Source organism: Schistocerca gregaria, chromosome 8, assembly GCF_023897955.1.
Source record: "Schistocerca gregaria isolate iqSchGreg1 chromosome 8, iqSchGreg1.2, whole genome shotgun sequence".
Classification (NCBI taxonomy): domain Eukaryota; kingdom Metazoa; phylum Arthropoda; class Insecta; order Orthoptera; family Acrididae; genus Schistocerca; species Schistocerca gregaria.
Window position 1 is genome coordinate 106,645,299 of NC_064927.1, and position 22,640 is coordinate 106,667,938.

At 40.5% G+C, this 22,640-nt stretch overlaps 1 long non-coding RNA gene across 1 annotated transcript in view; it reads right to left on the minus strand.

Annotated features, from left to right (window-relative positions):
* The window catches only part of LOC126284963 (uncharacterized), a 116,923-nt gene that overhangs the window by 89,717 nt on the left and 4,566 nt on the right, over positions 1 to 22,640 (minus strand). The window contains exons 2-4 of the long non-coding RNA XR_007551583.1: positions 18,429 to 18,488; positions 12,630 to 12,715; positions 11,332 to 11,423 (exon numbers count right to left, since the gene is read on the minus strand). This is a non-coding gene — a long non-coding RNA (uncharacterized LOC126284963). The remainder of the gene's footprint in view (positions 1 to 11,331; positions 11,424 to 12,629; positions 12,716 to 18,428; positions 18,489 to 22,640) is intronic.

Below are 22,640 nucleotides of genomic sequence, written 5' to 3' on the forward strand. Positions count from 1 at the left end.
TGTATGATGGATAATGTTCTGAACGAGAATTTGGCGAAAATTTTTCTCCGTTTGAAAATCTTTGCAGAGGCCTCTTTAGTACATTACATTCTGCACAGAAATTAGAGTCATCTTTGATTTAAAAATCTAGTCAGTTGCCATGTTTCATTTCTGACTATCACTATTCAGCATTAAAATAATACAAATATAAACATGACATGATCTGTATATTATTCTGCATTTGCTGCAATCACGAAAGAATACATGGCATAATGTTTACATTCTTCTACCTTTTCTGTAAGTTATTTACTGATGCAACGGTTTTGGCACTAGTATTTATCTCGATGAAGGTTTCTCAGGTCTTCAGCCGGGTGGTAGCGTTGGTATCTCACGACGTTTCGGGAATTGTCATACTACCCACCTTCTGGCAAAGAGTATTATTTATCTTTGTGCATGCAAAGCATGCCTGTGTAGCACTACACACACAGTCGACAGCAGAAGTTAGTTGTGGCGGCACCTACCAACCTACCAACCAGGACTTCCGCTTACTTTTAACTCGATTCTAAGCTACAGGCGGTTTTTTGGATTACAAAAACCAGAAAAAAAGTGCGGCTTAGATTCGTGTAAATACGATACATGTGTTTTGGTAGCATCGGCAATTTGTCTGTATAAAGATGGATGAGAAAATTCATATTAAATTTGGTTGTAAAAATGGAATAATGTGCAGCCAAGTTTTAGAAATGGTGAATACTGCTTTTGATGAATCTGCTATTTGTAAAACAGGGGTTTACAAATCTAGTAAGTGTTTCAAAGATGTTTAAGGAGGCATGAGCTCTATATGCCCCAACACATACCGTATTTACTCATATCTAAGCCACAATTCTTTCCTGTTTTTGTAATCCAAAAACAGCCTGCGGCATAGAATCGAGTGCAAAGGAAGCGGAAGTTCTGAAAAATGTTGGCAGGTGCCGCCACAACTAACTTCTGCCATCTAATATATGTAGCGCTACACAGGTATACTTTGCAGGCACAAAGATAAATACTGGCGCCAAAACCTCTGTGACATTTAAAAAAAAGAAAAGAAGAAAGAAGCTAGAAGACAAGCTTCTTTTTCCTCTGCCCCGAGTTTCGACCACTGCATTTTCATACGTTATCCAACGAAGTAAATAGAAATTCCATATTGTTCATCTTCAAATATAGAGGCCTTTCAAATATTTGTAGCAAACTAAAATTTCTTAACACAAAAATACCAACAATACACAAGACTTTAGAATAGTTGCACGAGTTAGTACGCGGGGCTCATTAAGAATTCACGTAGCGCACCTGTTGCTTCATGGAATTTTGTGAAGTGTTTGTTGGTGTTGGTGAACCATAATTAAGTGCTTTCATTATAGTGCCAAATTCAAGAGAGGATTTCTTTCTTTTGCGGAACAAAGTTCTAATCATGCTGCAGGTCTGTGATATGGGATCGATGAGAGCAACATCAGGCAATGGCGACTAAAGAGAGACACATTATTTGAATGTTCAAGTAGCAGGAAAGCATTTAGTGGGCCAAAGTGTGGTCGATATCATGCACAAGAAATGATTTTAAATGAATTTGTTAAGGAACAGCGTCAGAAATTCCTGCCTGTGAACGCCAAAGTTTTAAAAATTAAGGCACATGAAATTGCTACAGAGCAAAAAATTTAAAATTTTAAAGCTAGTCACAGCTGGATTGATCTGTTTATGAGGTGCTGGGGTTTTTCACTTCAGAGGCAAACTTCAAAAAGCAATACCTTCTTGATTAGATAGGAAATGCTGACCAAACTCCCGTACATTTTGAAATGGCGTCAACTTATACAGTTAACGCTAAAGGAAAGAAAGACATAAGTGTTCTTACATCAGGGGGTGCAAAACAGCGTATGCATGACACAAATCATTACTGATATTTTAAACATTTCGTGTAAGATTTATTACAAACTTAATAAAATTTAGATTTAAATTTCAGCATTTAATTTCTAGGTTATTTTCATTCTTATTTTATAAGTGTTGCTATTCTGCATTACACAGGAGAGAAAAGTGTGGAAGCTGCATCAAACCAGTCTACGGACTGAAGACAACAACAACAACAACAACAACAACAACACATTCTGCATTTGAAGTCCTCACAAAAAATCTACTACAAAAATCCAACTGGCAAGACTGTTTGGGATGTATGTCAATATGGCCAATTCTACATTCTGAATATTTTCCTACCTGTGAAAAGAGATGGCTGCTAATAGAAACTTTTATGAATTGTGAATCACATGCAGTATTCTCTTCACCATAAGAATAATACGAGTGTAAACACTATGCCATGTATTCTTGTGTGTTTGCTGCTATTTCATTTAAATCCTGTCTGCCTAATAAACTGTGAAACTAGAGGGAGAGAACAGCAAACGCAGAAGGATATACATACCATGTAATATTTATATTCGTATAATTCTTTATGCTGAATAGTGATACAGTCAGAAATGAAGCATGGCAACTGACTAGATTTTTAAATCTAAGATTACTAATTTCTGCCCAGACTGTAATGTACTAAAGAGGCATCTTCAAAGATTTTCAAACAGAGAAAAGTTTTCGCCAAATTCTCGTTCAGAACATTATCCATCATACATAGTCTATTTGTTTCTTGTTTATCATTATCTAAGAAAGCAGTAGTGTAAGTAACAACAAATAGCAGTCTCTTGACATTGTTTCACTAATGAGACAATTCCTTTCTTTTTTATTTTAATTGGCGATAGCGCTCACAAAAGCAAGCCATGCCGCGAGCAGCAACAGGTCATAAACACTCATTATAAGAATGCGACAAACAATGCATGTTACAGTACAATAATGCATTTTCAGCTTAGAGTGACATAAACACCTATAACAAAGAGAATGGTACTTATTAGATAAAAGCAAAATAAGCAATCAAGTCAAACCAGACAAAACACATGAAAAAGGAAGGGTACCCATATAAATTTGGATGGAGAGCCTGACACATAGCTATGGCTACTTGGTAAAGCTTAACTGTTAAGCTTAAGACTCTAACCAAACTACTGTAGCTGTATCTTCATCCATTCGACCTAAATTGTGTCATGTTACAATGGACCAACTTTGTTTCGATTTGGAGGTGCAGTCTAAAACTTTTCTCCCCCCTTAAATTACAAGTCTCATTTTTCAGGTGTGGCTTAGTTTCGAGTGTGTCTTAGATTCGAGTAAATATGGTAATCAGTGAAATCATGAAAAGAGTCATAGAAATGATTATGAACAATTGCCAAATCACAATCAGAGAATTCAATGTTGGCATGTCAACTGACTTATTTCATGAAATGTGTTCAGGTGTTTTGGGTAAGAAAGAAACAAAATATGTTATCAAATTATAGAATTTTGTACAAAAACTGTGGCAAATGGAAGTCGCTCATGAGTCACTGCATGAATTCCACAATGCAGAACTTGCTGAAACATATCATAACAGCTGATGAAACACGAGTTTATGGATACTGAGAATCAAATATCACAGTGGAAACATTCTGCATGGCCAAGAAAAAAAAAGTGAAAATGTTTCAATCTGGTATTATAAGCCAGGGTTTATCCAAACTGTGCTCCACAGGAGGTGAGTAAGTGCCACATGGAAAACTCATAATATCATGGCAGTTTCTTTTGACATTTTGACAATACTAATTACTTTATTAAAATTTTATGATTTTTGTGTTATTACTCATGAGATTTAAAATTTAAGTAATCTATGAATACAATAAGTTTATATTATCTTTTTTTTAAATTTTGTCAACCTTCAAAATAAATAACATGTTCCATCAAAGTAATAGGATTCCCAGTGAGTTCAGTCAGAGAAAATATTTAGAAACTCCTGTTATAAACAGTACGTTGTTGATGCATTGGTACTTTCTCGAGGATCTATTACCAAAATCAACACAACACATGACCAACTCAATTGCTTGCACCCTAATTAAGTTACAAAAGAAAAATGAGGTAACAAAAGTATATATGTTTTCCAGATTAGCAGATTTCAAACTTTAACTGCCATCATAGATTCGGAATATTTTGTAACCTCACCACTACAGACTGTACAGTCAGTAATGCATGTGGCCATTATGAGCCACAAGTGAGCCTATTTCAATTGAGTGAGACAGTTTAGCAACCTTCGACTACATGATAAAGAAATTAAAAAAGACCTTGCGATCTTGCAAGGAGTGGTTATCTGTACTGGTTTCATAGCAAGAATGGTTACAGAACCACACAGGCAGAAAAATTAAAACAGAAAGCATAGATATAACTCATGGAATTATATTATAAGGAGAGGATGTCAAGTACAAACAATGGAAAGTTCAGGTTGGAATGTTGTGTACAAAAAGACTAAGTTCACCAATCACCGTTAGACAAAGTCGCACAACTATTCAAGTAAACTAACGTAGGTAACAGCTTTCATACAGACAATACATTACAACAGAATCCAGCAACAATGGTAGCACCAATCAGTTTGTAAGATACTGAATGTGGCACATGGAAAAACTGGGTGGGTGTTCAGTCACATTTAAAGTGCATACAAGGCAGGCAGAACAGTACCTCCATATTCTGTAAATGTTTAGCGAGAACAAACATGAAGTCAACAGCCTAAGAGCTAGTTCCAAAATTTCTGAACACATTGCCTGAAAGTCCAATAATGAATCTATAGGGTGGATGTGAAGTTTCTCTCCCAAGTTTTTACAACACACTTTTTTTTCTGAAAAAACACATCTCTATATTAGAATGAAATGATCTGGGTAGTCATCTGTTCACTTTTCGGTATGTTATATGGTGTCAACAATTATGCAGACATTCAACTTGTCTGAACACTGTTGTCTCTTCAGGGTTAACAGAGTTCCATTCCTCCTGAACACATTCAATAAGGTGGGAGGATGCTCTTTGAAGACTAGTAAACATGTGCTCTGTAGGGTTCAGGTCTAGACCATTTCACGGCAGTCATCTCAAAGAGGAAATGTTCCTCCAAGAAGCACCATTGTTTGTTTGGCTGTGTGAGCTGTCGTTCCATCTCGCATAAGAACAGGATTGTCTGGATTTAGGAAAAGATAATTCTGGACTGTAACTCTTCAGGCTTTCCCGGCGATCTAATGACATCTTGGGTTGTCGGGTGTTCTGCCAGATATCAGCGTCGTACTTGCACGATATTTCGGTAACGTAGCTCGTTACCTTCATCAGGTGCGACCTGAGACTGCTCCTCGAGTGAACCTGGTCCAGTATTTATACCTCTAGCCTTCCCCCTCCACCAACGGCTGCAGCCGCTTCCTCTGTGGTCTGCGCCCATTCCCTGAGACCTGCTGGAGCGTTGGTGCTCCGTTTTCCGTCCGCTGCGGTTCTAGGTGTTCCCTCTGCGGTCCGCGCCCACCAAACCCGCTCCTGGGGGTTTCATCTACAGTCTGGGGTACCAAGCGTTTCCCCCGCGTTCCGCACCCGCTCACCACGATCTGTTGGAGCGTTGCTGCTCTGTTTTTCGTCCACTGCGGCTCTGGATGTTCCTTCTTCGGTCCGCGCCCACCAGTCCCACTTCTGGGTGTTCCATCTTTGGTCTGGTGCGCCTGGTGGTCCGTCAGGGGCTTGTTTTCCATCTCCATGTCCCTGTTTCTTCTGTTTGTGTAGTATTGCAGCTGGCCCCGTTGCTCCTTTAACAATTCCAGAGCCGGATCCCAGGCTCTGCTTAGCTGGTACCCTCTGTCACGGTTCATAAGATCGTCAGCCATTTTTATTTCTATCGATTCTCTTATAACACTGTCCCAAAATCTGGGTGTTTGTGCTAGAATCTTGGTATCCTCATACTTCATGGCATGATCTAGTTCTAGACAGTGTTCAGCAATGGCTGACTTAGTCACCTGTCTTAATCTAGTGTGCCTCCGATGTTCTTTGCACCTGATCTCCACAGTTCTTGTTGTCTGGCCAATGTAGGACATGCCATATTGAAGAGATATATAGTAAATCCCTGGTTTTCGTAACCCCAGGTCGTCTCTGACACTCCCCAGCAGTCCCCATATCTTGTTGGATGGACAGAAAACACACCTGATATTGTGTTTACGGAGTATCCTACTGATTTTGGCAGAAATAGAGCCAGCATAGGGCAGATATGTCACCTTCTTTGCTCCATCTTGGTCTTCTTCAGGAACCTGTGGTATAGTGGCTGGTTGGAGTGCCCTCTCAATGTGTCTGTCCGTGTATCCATTCTTGGAGAAAACTGTTTTGAGACATTCTGTCTCTATAGGTAGATTCTCTTGGTCTGACAGGGCACGTGCTCTGTGGACCAAAGTCTTCAGAACCCCATTCTTCTGTGCAGGGTGGTGACAGCTGCTGGCCTGCAGATATAAATCAGTGTGTGTTGGTTTTCGGTACACACTGTGGCCAATTGATCCATCTGCTTTCCTCTGGACTAGTACATTCAGAAATGGCAGCTGGCCATTCTTCTCCAGTTCCATGGTGAACTTGATATTAGGGTGGCATGAGTTAAGATGTTCAAGAAACTCATTGAGCCTGTCCATCCCATGTGGCCAGATCACGAAAGTGTCATCCACATACCTAAAGAAGCATGTGGGTTTAAATGTGGCTGTCTCCAGTGCCCTCTCCTCAAAGCTCTCCATAAACATGTTGGCAACCACAGAGGACAGTGGGCTGCCCATAGCTACACCTTCAGTTTGCTCATAGTATTGGTTTCTGTACCGGAAATACGTGGATGTCAGTGTATGACTGAACAGGTCCAACAGAGCACCATCAAATTTCTCTGAAATCAGTTCTAGTGAGTCCTTCAGTGGGACCCTGGTGAACAGCGATACCACATCAAAACTAACCATGATGTCCGAATCTGTGATGTGCAGTTGCTTGAGGCGTTGCATGAAATGTTCCGAGTTGCAGATGTGGTGAATACATTTCTCCACATACGGAGACAGGAGACCTTTCAGGTACTTGGCTGTTTTGTACGTAGGTGCCCCAATATTACTGACAATTGGACGTAGCGGCACGCCCTCCTTGTGTATTTTGGGCAGACCATACAGTCTAGGTGGCACTGGCACTTTTTCCTGTAGTTGTCTGATGATCTTATCGGGCATCTCTGTTTCTTTCAAGAGAGCACTAGTCTTCTTGGCCACCTTGTCCGTGGGGTCACACTCCAGAATTCTGTATGCAGGGTCCTCCAGAAGTTGGCGTACTTTCTCATCATAATCCACCTGCTGCAAGATGACAGTGGAGTTCCCTTTGTCTGCTGCCAATACCACAATGCTGTTGTCTTCCCGGAGTTTCTTGAGTGCAAGCCTCTCCTCAGTTGTGATGTTCGATTTCGGCAGCCTGGCCTTGGTGAGGGCCCTGCAGGTATCTCGGCAGACTTCCTCTGCCACATTAGGTGGAAGTGTGGCTGTAGCTTGCTCTACTGCACTGACGAAACATGAAATTGGTACGCTTCTAGGGGTCATAGCAAAGTTGAGACCCTTGCTGAGTACCTTTAAGGTTGTATCATCAAGCTGTATGCCACTCACATTCGTCACAGTGCGTGTCTCTTCCATCTGCTGTGCTTTCTTACTCATGTGGTCAAACTTTGCAGATTGGCAAGATGAGACATTCCTTCTAGTACACTCAGCTAAAGACCAGGATGCACGGTCTACCCAATCCCAATCTTCTCTTGTTAAGAAGGCTGCCATGTACAGATGAATGTGTAACAGATCCCTGGCCACAACATCTAACCTGAGGCACATATCTCGAATCCTCTCTCTCACCAGTGCCATGCTCGCTCTGTGTTTTATCTTGTTCGCCGCTCTGGAGTTGATATGATGTTTAATTCTGACAAATACTGGTACCACTTCTCCATCTCGACACCTCAGCAAAAAACTGAGACAACTCAGCATCTTCCCTTTCTTAGAGGGAACACCTAGAACTACAACGGATGGAAAACGGAGCAGCAACACTCAGGGAATGGGCGTGGACCACAGAGGAAGTGCCTGCAGCCGTTGGTGGAGGGGGAAGGCCAAAGGCATAAATACTGGACCAGGTCCACTCGAGGAGCAGTCTCAGGTCGCACCTGATGAACGTAACGAGCTACGTTACTGAAATATCGTGCAAGTACGACGCTGATATCCGGCAGAACACCCGACAACCCAAGATGTAATTCTGGACTCATTGAATGTAGAGAGGAACAATGCATTTCCAATAATAATGACCACTGACAGTTCTTTCTGCATCAATGAAATACAGTTCAGTTTTTCCATGGCCAAACATGCTGCCAGCAGCCACTATCTTCAATCAGGGCTTTTTTCTGTTGTATGTGGATATTCTCTCTATTTCATCAGTACGGATCTGGGCATTTCAATTTGTTGGGCTTTGGATAAAGGTCTAAACGAAATGGGCAACCTTTTCATGTTTCCTTCAGTATTGGCATCACAGACACCATTGCACAATATGCTTCCACAGAATGCCTGATCAACTGTATTTTTTCTGACAACTTTGCTCTTGTTTGTTGAATGTAAGCCTGCTTCCCCAGGATTGTCTATGCATAAAGTTTTTTTTAATAGTTGTCCTACTAACAGTCTTCTGTCATCTGTCTTTGCTGGTAGTCATCAGAAATTCAGACACCGATTTAATGATATAAGAGATGTCTGATTTTGCTTTTAGTGTTTGGTGTGAGTTTTGTTGGCCATTCAACTTTGTTTCTGTAACTACATCATCATCACCTCTATTTTTCTATCCACCGTGTACTTAAAAATACAGGAATTGTCCAGACAACTTGCTTAACAATCAGCCAGATTTAAGAAACAGGAGATTTTAAGATAGCTCTCTGTCCGGTTTATTTGACAATAATACAAAGCAATAGGCTCAAGCATCCATAGATTTCCCTATTTTCCCTGACATAACAATTTTACTGACATAACAATTTGTGCAGAAACATTTGTATCCTTGTTTTATAATACGAGTGGTGCTGTGATGTCTTCATATGAAAACAAGGGTAAAACGTATAGTCCCTCACATTTTTTATATTTTGATTTTTAAATTCATAAGACTTGTATTTTATTTTAAGTAATGTATTTTAGCAATTCTCCACATCACAAGCCGTTAATGAAGGTACGAGCATATGGAATAGGTTCCCAAATACACGACCGTCTGACAATTTTATAAGTAGTAGAACCCACTATGTTGTCCTCAATAGCATCACGGACAAGGATAATGTCAGGAATGCCCAGGGAAGTGTGACAGTATGGCTCTTATTCTCTATATACACGAATAACCTGATGTCGGGCGGAGCGGCCGTGTGGTTTGAGGGACCACGTCACGGACTGCGCAGCCCCTCCTGCTAGAGGTTTGAGTCCTCCCTCGGGCATTGGTGTGTTGTTCTTAGCACAAGCTACTTTAAGTAGTGGGTAAGTCTAGTGGCCGATGACCTCAGTAGTTTGGTCCCTTAGAAACACACACACATTTGAACAATGATCTGACCGACAGGGTGAGCAGCAATCTATGGCTGTTTGCTGATAATACTGTGGTATACGGAAAGGTGGTGTCATTGTTTTGCTGTAGGAGGATAGAAGACAACTTAAACTAAATTCCTATTTGGTGTTACAAATGGCAGCTTGCTCTAAATGTAGAAAAATTTAACTCAATGCAGATTACTAGGAAAAGTAATCCTACAATATTCGAATACAACACTTTTAGTGTGCCATTTGGCATATCTCAATTAAGTATCTATTTATAATCTTGCAAAGCAATATGAAATGGAATGAGCTTGTAAAGACAATGGCTGAGAAGTGAACTGGTCACCTTCGTTATTTGAGAGAGTTTTAAGAAAGTGCAATTAATCTGTGAAGAGGACGTGTGTAAAAAACTTGTACAACTCTTTCTTCAGTACCGCCATAGTGTTTGGGATCCCACCAGTTCAGATTACAGGAAGACATTGAGACAATTCAGAGATGTGCTGCTAGATTTATTACCTACAGTTTCAATCAACATGCAAGTGTTATGGAAATGCTTTGTGAGCTCAAATGGGAATTCCTGAAGGGAAAACTACTTTCTTTCACAGAATACTATTGTGAAAATTTGGAGAACCAGTATTTGATGTTGACTGCAAAACAATTCTACTGCCACCAATATACACTTCATGTAAAGACTGAAGGTACGGGAAATTGGGGCTCATATGAAGGCATATAGACAGTCTTCATCCCTTGCTCGAATTATGAGTGGAAGAGAAAAGATGATGACTAGTAGTGGTACAAGGTACCATCCACCATGCTTGCAAAGTATGTATGCAGGTGTAGATTGTGTAACCAGTCTTACAAATGCAGCTCAAATAGCCTTTTCTCACTAACATTCTAAGGACAATGGAATTGTATGACTACATTTACAGTTTTTTGTGTTTTAGCAATATATTTCACACATTAGTGGTACAAAAAAGTGTTCTTTAATTAGTAGGTAATATTATCTCTTCACACATCTTTGTTAAGTTTACTATGTTTTGTTTTTGGCTGTTATATTACATCAGTTCATGTAGAGCAGTGGTGTTGACGTGGTTCCTATTTTTTCTGACATTTACCCATTATAAAGTATACCCATGTAAAGTGGTAAGTAAGACATTACTGCCTTTTTTTTAGTATTCAAGCTACCTTAAGTCTTCTATAACACTTAATGTACATGCCATTACCCCACAATTTGTTCTCTATGTTTTAGCTTCTGCACTATCCATTTGATAAGTCATAAGGCCAAAATTGCTATTTTGAAAACAAATAATTCTTACATGTTCTTCACACAGTACTGCATTAGAAAATTTCTCAATGAATGAGACACTAACTAGTAAGCACATCTATTGCATGGACATAAACCTGTTAAGATATATCCACCCCCCCCCCCTCTTCTTCTTCAGTGAATGTCTACATGCCCCCTTTGCCTTCCTCATACAGGACTAAGCTCCCAGGTCAACGAACACTTCAACAGACTCGCATCTGGAGTTGGGAGGGCCATGTTAAACACTAAGAAAGAGGGCTCTCCTTGTGGGATGACTGTTCAGCAGCATAAGTCACACGTATGTTGATATTTTATCCACCCCGCCTTTATGAAAGTCCTGTCAGTGTGAAAAACAAATCTGAATTTTAATTATGTTGCTCTAGAAACAAATATGTAAATAGTGCAGAGATGCTGGATAACCAATACTCAATACACAGGAATCTATATAATTAATTGCAAACATACTAACTGTTAGCAGTTAATGCCACAACAATAAATTACTCTTTCATTACAAAAATCACTTATATTTTTTTCACCATAAAATGTAAACAATTTCCCAATCAAGAATTAAATATTTTCCCCCTCTTAAATTACCTTAGGAATGTTCCACTCCTGCACCCAGAACAAATGAGGCACATCCATTCTCAGAACAGAGGGCACTGACTGACAGTTTGTAGGTCTGAACACTGAAATGAACGTACACAACAATTTGTCAAATCCTGAATAAATGCTGGTGCAACAATGAATAAAGGAACAAAAAATAATTCTCTAGTATGCTGAAACTATTTGGGCTGGATTTATCAAAGCTACACTAGAAATCCGAGGACACTCTCACCTTAACAGTAAACTGATTCTCGGCTAACAAACTTCTATGTAATCCAGAGAAAACTAAGCATCTGCAGTTGGGACTGGCTAATGAGGTAGAACCAAAAATTGTAAAACAACTTGGGACACACATTGACTCCAAACTTAACTGGCAACCCCATATCAACCAGGTCTGCAAAGAGTTATCAAGGGTGTCCTATCTCACCTGGAAACTGTCTGATCTAGTGAGTAACAAATATCTCAGAACAGCTTACTTTGGACTTTTTCAGTCTCATATCTTATGGGCTGTTACTATGGGGCCACTCATGTGATGTCAGTGATGTACTACTGATGCAGAAAAAAAGGTGCTACAAATAATGTGCAAGCAAGGTTGGTCCAAGGGAACATTGCCGTCCCTTACTCATCAAAATGGAAATAATGACAGTGATAAATCTTTTTATTTATGCATCACTGGTATATGCTAATATGAACGGAACAAAATTTAACACCAGAATGAACACACACTTACATGACACCAGAAACAAAGAGTACTGACATTCCTAGACATAGGCTAACAAAAATAGGCAACTCTCACAAAGTGAACTGTTTGAAATTATTTAACAAATTACCAAAACTGCACTGAATACACCTTTCAATAATTTTAAAAGTAAAATGCAAATATGGTTAACAGACAGTCCATACTACAGTCTCACAGAATTCATGGATACTTGTAACATAAAAATTAAGTTTTAAGTCTATAGTTCCAAAACTGTATATTGATTAATGTAGTACAAATAATTTGTACTTGTAATGTAAACACTCACTAATGAAGTAACTTCTTATGTAGGCCTATCTTAACATAATTGTAATTCCTATTTCACTGCGTGTGGTCAATGGCAAACAAAGAATCTGAATCTGGACAAGGGTAATATTTTGATCCATGTAGTGTAATGGAAAGTTTTGCACCTTTCCACTTGCTGTCCATTTTCCATTGGGTGCATATTATATTTCTGTGACTATCATCTTTATAACAGCTACAGCAAGGAACTGAAATAACAACAGAATTGTCCTTTTTCCCACATACTCACATGTAGTTGAATTATTTCTTGAAACATCACTTCCTCTGCTTCATTATCCACATCCATTTTGGGCTTGTGGGGGAGCAAATGTGGACCTGTGACAAACACAAAACAAATTTTAACTTGTGTCAAACCATAATTGAAGATATTGAAAACTTTTACAAAACATGTGTACCTCTTCGTAATAAGGGACAGTACACAAGCTTATAAAAACAACAAGGAAACTGTGAAGTATGCCACAGAGAGATGCGACTGTGATGGAGTCACAGTGCCATGAAGTGAGGATGTGGAGTTTTGGTACATGAAGAAAGGAAGAAAAATAAACAGGATGTAAAATAATGCTAGGCTATTAAAAATTTGCAATAGAATTCACAAGAATCAAGAAAATTAGAAGGAACAGAACTTATAATCAATGGTATGCCATACATTTATATTATGGCTGAATATGTATCGAAAGAAAAGCTCTTATAGTCAACAGATCCACAATAGACCATCACAGTTCTGCATAAGATAATAAGGAGAAGCACTGAATCAGAGACAGCAAACACAGGCAGCAGAAAGCTGTTCAAAAGTGTTTGCTAATATTCCAGGAAGAGCAATTCTACCTCTTTACCAATACTCTAGCTCTAATGGAAACGGTTTCCTAATGAAATTAAAAGGTCTTCTACATGACTATGCAGCCTAGTAATGGCAGGTTGTCTAAATGAATAACTATTTCTCATAAATAAGTACCTAGAATCTCATATTAGTCCCTCATAGCACAAAAAGGTGTAATCAAACATCATACAAATGAATGAATTACATCATTACTAAAAAATTCAGAGTAGACAATTTGTTCAAGTGCTAAATACAACAATGTCAGATAGAAAAGACATTGTAAAATCCTGAAGCAGTAAAGGTAACTACTCAGCAAACATGTGTGGGGTTGGGATGGAGTGCTGAATAATCAAAAGGATATATTAATACAAATACATGTTTCTGTATCTCCAGGTAGTGACTTCCAATGCTTTAAAAACAACACACACAAAGGGAAAGACCACTTCAAAAGCCAACAATGTCTAAAAACAGAGCAACATTTTTTAGTCTTTTTTATGTCCCTAGCAAGAAAAATTTTAAGAACAAGTAGCAGAAATCGACGATAAAACATAGGTCCATAAAAAATATTTGTAATGGTAAGGGAAACAATGGCAGATAATTTGGTCTAGAGCGAGATATTGGTCGCCCTTTGAAATCTTGGTTGTGATCATGTGCTGATCTGTGGCGCAGCGCAAGGCCTAAGTTAGGTTACGTTGAAAGATGATAAACTAATTGCAAGTTGGAGAAACCAGCGAAAGTGGATGCCAAATAAAGGTTGTGCTGATAGGATGACCGGCGTTAACGCCATATTTAAACGCACTTTTCCTCATTAAAAAGTGAACTCCAAACTAAACTATGAAATTGTATATTAAATAATACACAGATCTCTCTGTATTTTGATGGATATTATGTAAGTTTCTGTCAGGGGGTGTACACTATTACTCAAATTTGAGCACCCTACAAATTTTACACAAGGAGAATAGTGGAAAATAATCAACCATTATCACCCAGGAAGAAGAAACAGGGCAACAGTTTCGTAACATTAGGATATTACGTAAGTAGTATGTGTTCTAGTAACTACACAAGCGTACATGGAAACAGTGTCTATTCAGAGTCCTGCGTAGTGCAACTACGAGAGAAATTAAAATCAAGTACGTGGCACACAATTGTGATTACCACGAATCTGAAAAAGATGAACCTTTGTATCACGCAATAGTATATACATATTATTTTAAACAAACAGGTGAAACTATTTTCTAAAAAAATCACCAAAAACACTTTTACAGAATGACGTAAATTAGTGTACGACACTTCGGCACCAACCCACAGACTTTTCAAGTCCAGCATATCTATTATGACACATAGTCATATTAACATTTATTATGTAGTCCAAATGGGAAGCAATGTCAAAACCTGTTTCCAAAAGTGAACTCACTGATTCAGACTCAACAAATACACTAAATCAGGTATAGTTAAACATGTCATGTGCCAGGCCAAAGGGTTTCCTTCACGTTCAATACACTTACCTGGAAAATTTACGTTTAAGGAGTAAATATTGATCCACGGACAATAATTAAAACTGAGATGCTTTTCAAAAACCCCACTGTTGTGGTCTGCAGCCTACCTGAAAATTGAAGAGCGAGTACGTGAGTTCGCGAGGACCCGAACAGCAACTCGACTGCTGACACACTATTGTGGTAGTAAGCCAGAGGGTAAACAAACAAGAACTTTTCCTATCATCACAATAGTATTTTTGATTACTAGTACTTTCATAGCTGCTGCTCTCCCCTTAACATCATGACCATCAGGAAGTAAAGGTTAATCCTATGCCTTCACTTTATCAAGAGGCTTCCTCACCGACCGCAGGAGTTGGGCTATAGAGCACTCTTTGTTTCTCAGGTTTTGAGTTTGTACCACTCATCGCACTAAACACGGTTAGAAATAAAACAGAAGTGGATAAACAACAACAACGAACTACATACTTCTAAATACGCAAAGCGAAACGCTAGCCTCTGCTGCATGTTACACTCTCACATTTAAGCTTTAGACGCGCGTTCGTCTTGCAGCGTGACACCGTTTCTCGAACTGTCTACTCGGGAGCAGTCTGTCATTGGCTGGCTTCTTGCGGTCGCTTAGCAACGAAATGACGCTGTCGGTCTCCCAGACAAAGGACTGTTCACAGGACTGGTATCTGGAGTGGGTAAGGGAAAGAAGCTTCAGCTATTTTTCGCAGGACTGGCATCTGAAGTGGGTAAGGGAAAGAAGCTTCAGCTCCTTTTCGCAGGACTGGCATCTTGTGCCCGCATTATGCCCACCTACAAAAGTGGAATTGACCACATTGTATTGACATAATGGACACGTAGATCCTAAGACGTAAATACAGGAGCTCAGGCCCGACCTCTACCGGTATCTTTAGCCACCACATACAAAATAAAAATCGGCGAGATTTGTGGTAGATCCCAACCGGTCTCCATCTCTCTACCCTCCTTACCCTCTCCCAAGGTGGCTTCCGCCAGCTCCCCCTCCCTGATGATATCCTCCTTCCCTCCATATACCCCTCCTACCAACTTTGATCCTCCTTCCCTCTTCCTGTCTCTGTTCCTTTGGGCATCCTCCCTCCCTCATCCCTTTCTCCTCCCTTCTCCCCCGGACTTCCCCTCCCCTGTCCCTCTACTCCTCCTCCCATGTCCTCAGCCATTGGCGTCTTTGTTCTCCCCTCTCCACCCCCCCCCCCCCCCTCGCCCCTCTTAGCAGGTCCCTGGACTCGCACACGCTACGTGGACTTCCGCGCACCGGAGATCATCGCTATCAGTGTCTCGTGTGTGCCGTCGTGTTTAGTGTTCAGTGTTCACCATCGCACTCCATCGTTCACCTGTGCCATCTCCGTCTTCCGTGTTTGTGCATCGTGTCACCAGTTTTAAGTGTGGACTATCGTCAGGTGTGAACGGCTCCGTGTTTGCCTTTCTATGTCACCTGTTTTCTTGCCCACCGTTCTGTAACCTAAGTGTAATCTTTCTGTTTTTTCTCATATGGTATCCTCTGGCTGAAGAGCAGCATAGAACGCTGCTGACAGCCTGCCTGTTGTACAGGTTTTAACATTACAATAAAGAAAAAAAAAAAAAGATTCGTGGTAGGCTGCCTCATACTGAATAGAGGCTATTCTCCAATATTATAACGGTCCTTTCGCAAGTCTCTCATTCAGACGCTACTGGGGGCGTTTATTTTCAATTCAACGTGTTAATAATATAGGTAATATAGCCCAATAATTAATGTAACTTAACACAAGAAACGCACATCGACAGGGTCTACGTAAATTACCACACGCTGATGGTAGGTTGGTAACAAAAGCGATTAAGATGCAAAACCTTTTAGCAGCTGAAACAGCAGAAAATCCCCACAAAATGATTAAGAACACACAGTAAAGTGAAGTTAGCTTACTTCACCAGAATATTACAGAACTGACAAGGAAGGTACATGACCTTCTTGTCTGTCTAAAATTTAGACAACTCAGAAAAGACAGAGATCATGTGCTGTGCCTCTGAGTGTCACATAACCACAGGGTTAAATACAAAACAGTACACTCTAGCATCTTAATCACGTAAAACTAGCGTGAGGAGAAGTTGTTTCATATATTTGGGGCCGGTTGTACAATCTCGAGATAAATCAAGGAATAACTAACCGAGGAATGGGCTAACCACGGGTTAACTTGGAACGTGCAAGGACGTGATTTGATTCCCGGTTACTTATTCGTGGAATGGCGCTCCTGACCATTTAAGTTGACAACGACTGAAGAGTACTCTGGGTATGCTCGCGTACGTCATTTCATATTTGTTTAGTCATCATCTGCAGAAATAGGTTGTCGAAGAGGAGTGATAAGTGTTCCTGATCGCAAAACTATTCGCTTGAGGATACTTTGAGGCTGGTAGATACTGTAAATGTGTTAGTGTAGCAGAAAACACGAAAACTCCTGCAGTCTCATTCAATGAAAATATTAGTGCAAAACATTCAAACGAAGTCCGTAGGGTACTTATGCTAACGATCTATCTTGAAATTAATTAAAGGATCAGGTATTTCAGCAGTAAGAAATATTTTTAGATTTCTGGATAAAGTATGGGAAAAAGTATGCAACAGTTTCCATTCCCAACTTTATACAGATCGACAGAGCACATGTAAGATTTATTTAAAAAAAAGAAAAAGAAAAGAAAGAAAGAAAGATGTGAACATATCCAGGAAAGGTAGGAGCGGCTACAGATTTATAGAACCCATATTTGGAATGTAAGTCCCAAATTGTGTACAATGAAATACACGATAAAGTTTTCAACATGAGGCTACCACAGTCATTTCGATTCAGATGCAACATTTCCACGCATTAGTATTCCACCAGATGTAGCTGTATGGTAGAGGGTGAATTGCAAGTAGCCACATAATATAGAAACAACTGTGAAATCCGTTATGCTTTGTGAAATAGTAGGTCTTTTCAGTTTCGCCAATAAACTGTGACATTACAGATATCATGAAGATTGATTTGACAGAAAATTCTGAGATATGTTACTGGCTAGTTTGCTGTTGTATTTATCTCTTAGAGTGATTAATTCATTGCAGCAGCAATGGGTGCTCTTTAGAAACTGCCCTTGCTGAATAACTGAATACCATTTGTGCATCCACTTTGCAGTTCTTTGGCATTTACAGATCCTGTTTATATGATGTGCTTATTAATTATATTGGGGTTATAAATGAAGAATAAGATGCCAGTACTTACAATAAGCAACCATTATCTTTCCTATAATCCTGAAGTAAAAACGTACCTGTGGCACATATCAAACCGGAGGCTATTATTATTGTATCTCATGCTAAATGTTTGAGGAACACAAATTTCATACATTATTTTGGCTTGTGCAGTGATCTCTAGCAGCTATATGTAATCTGGGAGGGAAGGGAAGGTAACCGGAGATATGACATCTCAGCTTAAAACTGTTAGTTTTGTTTTCAGAATAAAAGTACCTGTTCTCAAATGTGAAAGGATTAGCAGAGTCACAGGTGGTGCTGCTGCAAAAGTAACTTGACAAGAACCAGAGAGTGGAGGAAGATCTGTATTGTTTTAAAAAAAGGTCAAAAATAGGATCAGAAAATAAATATTGAAACAATTGGTTTCACAATAAAGATATATTAACCCATAAACATTGGTTTTTATTTTCATTTAATTACATCAAAGAACTGAAATATTGCCAATACCAATGAATTCTCCAATACGTAGAAGGAAATCGCCAGAGGCCAAATATCTGAGTGTCAGTTCTGAAAGAAAGAAAAGAATGGCATGAGACAATTCAATAAAAATTTAAAAACATTACTTGCCAGACACTCCTTCCACTGTTCTGATTATATAGTTTGACAACTAAACATTCCTGTTAGCTGAATGACAAGTACCTATGTTCTTACAACGCAAATATAACAATTACTTTATGATAAATATGGACTTAGTTATGTGGATAAAACTAATAATTGAGAAGTACAACAGCTATCTGCTGTAGCTTACTTTAAAAAAAACGTACTTTCTTGTAAATTTTATTGTGTTAAACTAAGCTTGAGTAAGCACAAATAATTAACATGTTTATGGGAATAATGCTAGGTGGCAGACAATTATGTCGCTCTGAAGCAGTCATTAAAAGATAGAAAGTTGTTGTCTCAATGGGAGATAAAAAGCGAATAATATTTTCTGCTATGTATGTGGCTGAGAGAACTTGGGATATTAGTGTACTATCAAACGTTATTCACACAAGTGCAATATAAAATTTTTGAATTTAAGTTACCTTCAACTAGCTACAATTTGACATCAAAGAGGACACTGTAAATTACTTCATATTTAAGGAAAGTTAAAAACATAGCATTCCATGGACTGCTCCTACGTGTTACAACTATACTGATTCAATAACTAAGATTCCTGTTGTGCTCTTATAACATAAATATATAGCTGCAATTTTATGATAAATGTGGGTGGGCATATGTGAATAACACTAATAACGGAAAAACACAGCAGCTGTTTCCTATGCCTGGGAACCAAAACAAAAAAAAATTTTTAAAAATCTAACTTTCCTCTTAATCTTACTATCTTAAACTTAGCATGAGTAAGCACATATAGATCACATAGCTCACAGGCTTCAGTGAATAATGTTAGGTGCAAGATAATGTCACATTGAAACATCCCAATATTTTCAATAAAAGGCAGAAAGTTGTTCTGACACTGCTGTGGTGTTTACAAAAATGGGCATTCCCACCAATAGAAAACTGAGCAGAATGATAGTTCCTGATATTGATGTCATGTGCTTTAGTGAAATTGGGACACTATGGTACTGTTTTGATAAAACATTTTGCAACACAAAAATCTATGTTTTGTCTAAAACATACAAAACTGTTAAAACAAATAGTGCACAAAACAGGTGTGGTTTTTTAATTTGTTGAAGTCTATTATGGCACTGTCTGCTAAATAAAACGAAACAGTTCTTTCCACTACTACAGAAATGGTAACACACGCCAGATAAACAAAAATATTTTTGCATGAATTGTCATTTTAATGTGCCTGGTTTACATAAATAACATGACAGAATTAACGAAGTACTGAAATCAAAAGCATATTACTATAAATAAACAGTATTATTGAAGAAAACAGAGAAATAGTGTCACCTGTCCATTATATGCTCCAGTTTCTCATGTACAAGATTGAAAACACAAAGCATGGCTTCCGTCATCTTATTTTCTTCTCCCTCCTCTCTCTCATGAAAACTTCAGTCAAAATATCATCACCACTGTCTACATTTGCTACCTTTACACATGCCATTGTGGTTATCACGTTATGCTGGTCGGTAATAACACACTTTAAATATCATAAATGCATCTATTAGACACAAAGCAAGAGGAACAAGGCATGGCAGTAACCGAGTTGCGTGCCGAGAAAGATATACTACTCAAAGTCGACACTCGACGCGGTGGCTGATGGGAGACTGTAAAGGCATTTCCCATTTACAGTCGTTCCATCAACCAATGTGCTGAATGTCAATTTTGCTTGTGAGAGTAATAGAACAAAGGAGTTCAGAGAGGTCAAAGATAGGTCGCTCGATACCAGAGACGACACAGAGCTCCCCCCCCCCTTCCCCTCCCCATCACAGTAGTGCGGAGCACGGTGGAGGGAAGCTTCATCACTCGAAATTGTAATCCTCGTGCCAGCGCGACGGTTGTAGGCGGCGGCCAGTGCGGGAAGTAGGCACATCGGAAACTGCACTGCAGGAGTCCCGTACAGCCAACTGCTGCGTACGTGGAGAGGCGTCAGTTGAGGGCAGGTCGGCAGCGGCAAGATGTGGGGCGGCAGCGACAGATCAGAAGCATCAGAAGGCAGGTCAGAGAGTGACCACGCCAGTTTCAGGTGACTAACAGACTCGGTCTGTGGTCCTCCATGTGTATTCACACCTCGACGTAACACTCTGTGAGGCCCCGAATAAGATTGTTGCAAGGCCACTCACAAGGAGTTGTCACGCAGCATTACAAATTCACAAGATGCGAGGTCCTTGTGGACTATCACAGGCGCGGTGGAATGAGGGCAAGGCAGGGAGTTGCGGAGGCGTGTGACATGCATGCAAACCCGTTTGAACAGAGCCGGAAGGTCCATAGTATCGGCCAATGGTAGTCCTCGACGAATTCTGATGGACAGAGGAGAGGCTCGCTGTATAAGATTGTAGGCGGCGGCCAGTGCGGGAAGTAGGCACATCGGAAACTGCACTGCAGGAGTCCCGTACAGCCAACTGCTGCGTACGTGGAGAGGCGTCAGTTGAGGGCAGGTCGGCAGCGGCAAGATGTGGGGCGGCAGCGACAGATCAGAAGCATCAGAAGGCAGGTCAGAGAGTGACCACGCCAGTTTCAGGTGACTAACAGACTCGGTCTGTGGTCCTCCATGTGTATTCACACCTCGACGTAACACTCTGTGAGGCCCCGAATAAGATTGTTGCAAGGCCACTCACAAGGAGTTGTCACGCAGCATTACAAATTCACAAGATGCGAGGTCCTTGTGGACTATCACAGGCGCGGTGGAATGAGGGCAAGGCAGGGAGTTGCGGAGGCGTGTGACATGCATGCAAACCCGTTTGAACAGAGCCGGAAGGTCCATAGTATCGGCCAATGGTAGTCCTCGACGAATTCTGATGGACAGAGGAGAGGCTCGCTGTATAAGATATCAGTGAGTAATGTGTTCAGGTCTTCTTTATGTGCCGGTTGGATGACCAGCAGGGTGCGAGGGAGGGCCTCGAACCATAAACTGCCGTGGCACATAAGCGCAGCCTTGAGGGTGCGGTGGCAATGTTTGACTAGGCCTGCAGGGGTAGGCCATGGTGTGGAATGTAGCAACACCACAGAGTTCGCAGTGCTGTGCAAAGACGATGGACTCGAACTGTCATCCCTGGTCTGTTGTGAGCGAAAGAGGACAACCGAATCACGTGACCCACGTGGATACGAAAGAACGAGCAATGGTCACGGCTGTGATATTGACAAGAGGGACCCCCTCGACCCAGTGGGTTACGTGGTCGATAAGATGTATCTGTACCACTCGGAAAGGGCTGACAAGGTACACATGCACGGGTCCAAGTGGGCAATCTTACTTCACGCCGGGCCAGACAAAGCAATCAGTAACCAGCCTCATCATGGCCCACTTTCCTGGGTGTGCCAAGCCGGTGAAAGCAGTAAAGACGCAGTGTCGAAAAGAAGTAGGGACGGGGGGGCGGGGAGTGCCCGTAGAGATGTCGCAAAGGATCAGGGTCATCGAGCTGTGTAGAATGTGGGGTTGGACAGAGAGCGATGACTCACTGTCTGAAATTAATCGCTGTATATTATCATCTTCAGCCTGAAATCAGGCGATATCTTCCAAGTTCAATGGTGCGGTTAGCAAGCAGATGCGGGATAGGTAGTCTAAAATGACTTTCTCTGCGCTATGGATATAGAATTAGTTGGAAGAGTGCTGACCCCCATATGACGGAAAGGCCTCAGTGGAAGGTCCTTAGCTGGATTATGTATAGTGTGTTACACGAGAGGCTTGTGATCTGAGTAGATCATGAAGATCACCCCTAGAGGTCACTAAGGAAGTGATTAATCGCCCCGTACACAGTGAGAAGCACATGATCGAAAGCTGACCACTTACAGTGGCTTGTAGTCAGTTTCTTGGAAAAGAAGTGGAGCAATTGGGTTGAGTCGGCGGTGTGCTGTTGTAAAACAGTGCCAACAGTTGAGTCACTGGCATCAGTCATGATCAAAACGCGGGCATCGGGATCAGGGTGTGCAAGTGTAATGGCTTTGGTGAGAGCAGTTTTAAGGTTACCAAATGTTCAAGCATGGGTCTGGTCCAGTCCAACTTCCATTTCCCCTTGGTGTTTTTTCCAGAGAGGGCGTCAGTGAGGGCCAACTGGACAG